Here is a 6,631-nt window from a genome sequence, read left to right on the forward strand (position 1 = left end):
ACCAAAAGAAAAAAAGAAAAAAAAAATCCTTACAGCCGGCCCCAGACCCCATCCTCGTCATCCCGATCACAGTCACCGCTGGCCTGGCCCCATCCCCGTTGGCTCGACCCCATCCTTGCCGGCCACCCGATGGCTCGAGAAAACATCAAAAGAAAAAATCCTTAATAGTCAGACCACCTGGGGATGGCGGGGAATTTTATTTATATAGGGGAATTTGAATTTTAAAATATTGATAGGATGCGGGGGGAATTTGAAATTTAAATTTCAGTGGTGATGGGTAGATTGGGGGGTGGGTGTAGGGGCTCTTTTTTTTTTTAATGAATTTGGATTGGTTTTTCTTCTCTTATCATCAAAATAAACATGACATCATATTAAAAAAAATGAAAAAAGGGGAGCATGCCATCCCAGATCATGCTAAGGCAAGAGTTGCTTGGACAAGCAAAAGCGAAAGCTACATAAGGTACAAATGTCCCAAAAATTTGACCTAAAGATAAAGAGAACAAACAATCAAAAGCCTAAACAAAACAAATATGTGCCTTGCCAGATTATTTAGTAAACTGCCATCTATTTATATAGAACTTCAATCTTTTTTTGTCTGATGAAATATAGAACTTCAATCTTGATGATATACAATAACACAAAGTGACATCCAGTTCGACCTCCTTGTTGGGCTACTGCAAATGGCTCATGGGACAACATTTGGGGCCGGACCTGGATGCTGATCTGGATGAGGGGAAGGAGTGAGACCTGTTTGTCTTAAAATAGCAGCTCTCTTCTCGAAAACATCTGTCTTCTCCGAGAGGAAATCAGAAGAATTTATTAGTGTGTGGGGCTGAAAGGTATCAACAGAGGGTTCCCTAAGACTACAGACTGATGCATTAAAGATTGTGGCGCTCTTGTCCACTCTAATTTTTCTTTTTACATCCTCAGGCAAAAAATTCCAATGACATGTTCCTTTCTAAGAAACGAACAAAGTAATGCCAGCAGGAAAATATAACACAATAAATTAGCTTGAAAATTGTAGTGTGATTCGCAGGACTCTGGAATGCCAGGAACATGACTGGATAATGTGCAATCAAATCTAGAAACATCTTTATTTTTTTCGTTCACTTCTTTGCTTCTTTTCTTTGTTCCTTTTTCTTTGTTCCTTTTTTTTTTGGAAGAGAATGAAATTGAAAAAAAAATAATGTTTGCAAGAAAATGTACATTTGTAAAGAATTTTGAAATAATTAAAATATCTGATGACAAGAAAGGCTACAGCATGTGCTAATCTCTTTCCTTCATTGGAACTAGGAATTAAATCATCCGAACCTGGTATCTAAAGGGCGAGATTAGGATGTAGCGATGGAAGAATCCATTACCTCGATCGGGATTGATGTGCATAGAAGTTGATGGGGTTGCTTCAACTTGGGCGACATGGAGGCTAGCTCATTACCAGGCCTCAACGCCAGAGGCACCTTGGTGCTTGAACTTTTGCATTGAAAATGGTCCATAATCTGCTAAATTTACATGGCTGATTGAATTCTTTTTTTTTTCCTCCTTTGACGACCATAAAAAATAATCTGTACTTCATAATACTTAGCAACTGATGTTTTAAACAGACTATAGAGGCAGAGAAATTTAGATATAATACTTTTAAGATTATTTAGATCAAAATATCTTGCAGAAAGTTTTTATTACTTCCTTGCTTCCTAAAAACATGCTTTACAGAAAGCAATGAAAATATTTTGGCAAAAAAATACTCTAATTTTCTAATGAATTCTATTTTATATGAATCTATTTAACATGATTTTTTTGGCATGATCACGTTTGAATTTGGCCCAAATCTTGTGGAGTCAACAGGATGCCTATGAACTCATTTTCTTGCAAAGGGGTTTCGGACTTTGAGTCTGACCAAGTTGGCAAATAGATTGTTGGCACTAGTTATAATTTTGGTGCATCTGTCACTAAATTTGAAACTTTTTATTACCCTCCATCATTTCAAGGTTTTCTACTAGCTACTATTCATCTGGAGGGACAATCAATCCTTTTATTGAATTATTTCTAGACATTATTTACAAAAATCACTTACAGGAAGTCATGATAGCTAAGTTGACACAGCATAGGAGTAAGATATGAAAAGTACAAATATAACATTTTATAGTATTGATAGGGTGGAACATTTATGGTATTCTGTAGTATATCAATCGAGTCTGCTCTTGAAATCTACATTTTGTTTACATGCCATTCTCTTGATCAGTGGAGGAGATGAAAGGTGTGGGAGGTATCTCCAAGCTCTTCAGATTTCCCATCTGAACCACTCTTGTCATGGAGGGTCGATCCATTGGATTCCACTGTATGCACCACAATGCTACTATAGTAAGCTTTTTGGCGATATCTTCTTCAACTCCATTTCTCTGCATCACCAATCCTAGATCATGATCTTGCACTATCTGGCCATATACCCACTCTGAAAAATATATCTCGCTCGTTTTCTCGATTTCAGGATCAACATTCTTCCTGCCACCCACCATTTCCAACACCAACATTCCAAAACTATATACATCTGATTTATAAGACACTGTTCCAAAATTTCTACAATAGATCTCGGGTGCAATGTAGCCTATTGTACCTCTCGCAGCAGTCATCGTGATAATACTCTGATCTCTCGAGCATAACTTTGCAAGACCAAAATCTGCGATCTTTGGATTGAAGTCATGGTCCAACAAAATGTTGTGAGGTTTGATGTCAAAATGTAGGATGCGTTGATTGCATCCCTGATGCAAATACTCGATACCCTGAGCAATCCCAATAGCAATGCCTTGCAGCTTTTTCATGTCCAATGGTTGATGATTTGTTTTATTTCTTTTATTGAAAATGTACTTCTCCAGTGACTTATTTGGCATAAATTCATAAATAAGTGCGCTCCATGTTCCTTCAGAACAAAATCCCAAGAGACGAACCACATTGGCATGGTGGATTCTTCCAACTGTGGCTACTTCATTGATGGATTCTTCCAACTGTGGCTACTTGAGAATAAGTGCGCGCCATGTTCATCAGCATCTTAACTGCCACTGGAATTCCATTTGGTAGCTGCCTTTTATATACGGTTCCAAATCCACCTTGGCCTAATTTATGCTTAAAATGCCTAGTCATCTTTCTAACATGAGCAAAAGAGTATCGCGTGGGTTTGGTGGACTTGTAGGTTGCAAGAAATCTTTCTACCTTTAAACGTTCTTCTTTTTCCTTGCCATAATTTCTAAAGATGTAGACTAGAATGAACGCCACTGATACAAGTATGACCAATGCACCAAGAGATGTGCCTGAAGAAAAACAGTGAAGAAGTACTAGTTAGCACAATTTGCCCGGCCACACTCAATTGCGAGAGGAAATAATTGTTATATGCCATGGAGAAGGCCTTTCATCTTCATATACCATATATAGACCAAGTCCGGCAGTAGTTTTAACCATGCCATGGAGTTCCTCTTAATGGTCACTAGAGCTAGAATACTAAAAATAAGTCATGAAAATTTTATAGATGAGGTCTAATGAAAAAGCTGTCTATACCATGCTCTTCTTTTTATTAATTTTCTTTTATCTTTCTCTCTTTTGTTTTTTCTTTCTTTCCTTTTTTTTTCTTTAGATAAAAAGGGAGGGAGGTATCCCACTCGCACCCAATTTTATTATGGAACAAATATATGATGTAGGAAGAAGAGGAGAGGAGTTAGGAAGGATAAAAGAGAGACACAAATCAGATTGGGGGTGCAAGAGAGAATGCTCTACCAAGAATTTCCTGAGCAAGCCAAATCCTTGACTGTTTCATTGGTTATCTATCATTAAATGTTATCTTAGATGCTTGGTTCAGTGAAGTGCTTTTCTTTGAAAATCTTCTAAGAATTTACAGGGACTCACCTGTAATGAGGATGATGTGTGAAACATCTGAACCTGCAGAAAAGATAAACAGATAAGTTGAGTTAGTTGGATGTCAAATTATAGGGATGTTTGAATTAGTTAAAACAAGATAGATGATCTCATTTGCAACGGCATATATATAGGGAATTTATGTGAGCACTACAGAAAATTAGCACGCAATCAGCACAAGTTGGATTACGGGTTATCCAAAAGTATAACCAAGGCCGCTGATTAAATGAACCCATAAGGACATTGTATTCCAAGCAGTTGGAATATAACTAATTACTATTAATGTTTGAGGACATTTTATGCTTTTACCTGTATTTTAAAGAATACTTCCAAATAAGCAAAAGCCAAAAATGTGATTTCTTAGTAGTCAAAATATGATGTGTGGATATAACTAAAACTATGATGCAAATTGAAAAAAAAAATCATAAATTCCATGATAGAACCCAAACTCTGTAGTAGTTTGTCTGTGAAGCTCCCGCATGTGGTCAATTCTCGGCAACGTTGTATCCTATCTCGTGCGTGTCATGCATCATGTTTCATTTTTGAAGATGGAATACCAAGTTGAAGGAATACAAACGGTGAAGAAGGGTCATTCAACAGGATAACTAATTTAGCTGATTCGATTTACCCACATGGGCAGTTGGAATATAATTGAGAGAAGGGATGTGGTGTTTATTTGCCTCTTAATTAGATGTCATGGGTCCATTTTAGCTGTATTTTGTGGAATTTGTTTCAAATAAACAAGTCTTTGTTGATTAATCAAACCCAGCAAAAGTCAAAATGTGATTCATGAGAGTTCTTCTTCTCTCTCTTTTTTTTTTTAATTTAATTTTTTAATTTTTTACTTTTTAACAAAGAGAAAATATGTCTTCTTTGTCAGAAAAACAAAAATTCATGTCTTCTTAACCTTCTTCTAGCTGCTAACATGACTGCTTTATCCTTTGTTAAAACAGAAAAAAGTCCTCCTCTTGCTCCTCTTACTGTTTTATTAATTTCCCAAGCAGAAAAATCATTACGACCACTAGAATTTAACCTTAAACAAGAGTAAGCTCTTAAGAGAGTGGCGTCCACCAGCTCAGACAAGGTTAATTGGTTGAGTAGTCAAATATTGATGGCCAACTTAGTGTAGTTTTTAGGAGTTGTTAGCATGGACTATGCAACGAAGAGTAGTGCAAATCATCACATATTCGAACGTTGCTAAGAGTTATGCTAATAGAAGTCATGTTAGTTTTTGGACTGGTTGGGTCTATTAATTTATTGTTCCTAGAAGCTACATTTGTGCAGCCATTTCACAAGGTCAGGAGTTGAAGTCATAAATCCAATTTTTTTTTAGTGGGTCTTAAGGGCATGTTTGCAGTCCTTTGATGCAAGGATAATCTATCCTTGCGTAAATGAGACCATGTAATAGAGGCCAAGGGAAAAAGTAAGCTAATTTCCCTCTGTTGGGATATACCGACTGACCCTGACGCCGACTCACCGACACTGACTCACCAACGGATCTCGACGCCAATCCATCCTCGAGATGGACCGACCGACGGCCGACTTCACCCGTCCGACGATGGGCGACACCGACTCACCAACGGATCTCGACGCCAATCCATCCTCGAGATGGACCGACCGACGGCCGACTTCACCCGTCCGACGATGGGTGAGACCGACAGTAACCACCGATGATGCCCGGCCCGAGTGTGTCGGCCAAACAGGCCAACATAGCCTCCGACCACCCGAAAGGCCGAACCTGCATCACCGACTCCCTGTCGGGTGGGACAGCCGACGTCCGACTTCTACGGACCCTTCTAAACACCGACCGCGCTCTCGAGTCACCACCCGACAGTCAAATCCCGACATATAGTCGATCAGCCCCTTTCAAAAATGCCGAACGACCGGCATGGGCTGCAGTCCTGCCAAGGACATGTTGTACAGCCGCTAGGGGGCATTGTCCTGCCAGAAACCTGGGGTGCTGTCCTGCCAAGGACATGAATTAATTTCGAGGACCTGTCAGCCCGTCAACGACATGGCAACCTCTGACGATTTGATAACTCTCCAGTTGTCTACATCATCCACGGCGGGACCATATCGCCTCCTACTATAAAACGGGGTAAGGCAACAACTTAAAGGGGCTTTTCTCCCTCTCTCTCTCTCTCAACCGCTGAGTACCCTGGTTCCTCTCTACTGTTTCCTAGTCTCCTCTCTGACTTGACCGTTGGAGGGTCCCCACCGGAGGCATCTCCGGTCAGTGTGGACTTCCCTTGCAGGTGCTCGTTCCCGGTGACCAAGCGACGAGGAGGATTGACCACAACAGGTTTGGCGCGCCAGGTAGGGGGGCTCATAACCTCCGCAGAGCTTGGAAGATCCTTTCAAAATGACAAGAACCAGGGCTCAGTGGTCGAGGGCCACCAGATCGACGAGGCACTCTTCCCACCGGGAGGAGGCCTCTCCCCCACTCCTGACGGTGGAACCCAACTCTCCGCATCTCGTGGTAACCACGGAGGCGCAGATCGTGGCGATTGTGTGGCAGATGACTGTGCTAACGGACGCAGTCAAAAGCCTTTAGCAACAGCCCACCCGTTTGCCGCACTCACCGACGGAGCAGTCGGCGGCGAACCCGATGCCATCCAAGAGCAGCCGTCGGCACCCGCATCGGTCTCCGTCTCCTCCTCAGGAGCAGCTGTCCCAGCATTCCCATCGAGAAGGAGAGAGGCGGCCACGGCGTGACGCCCACCAGTCCCAA

At 41.1% G+C, this 6,631-nt stretch overlaps 1 pseudogene; it reads right to left on the reverse strand.

The window, feature by feature from the left end:
* Positions 1 to 685: 685 nt before the first annotated feature.
* LOC105036580 (rust resistance kinase Lr10-like) lies at positions 686 to 4,136 on the reverse strand (annotated as a pseudogene).
* Between the last annotated feature and the right edge of the window lie 2,495 nt (positions 4,137 to 6,631).

The sequence above is a fragment of the Elaeis guineensis genome, chromosome 13 (assembly GCF_000442705.2).
Source record: "Elaeis guineensis isolate ETL-2024a chromosome 13, EG11, whole genome shotgun sequence".
Lineage (NCBI taxonomy): Eukaryota > Viridiplantae > Streptophyta > Magnoliopsida > Arecales > Arecaceae > Elaeis > Elaeis guineensis.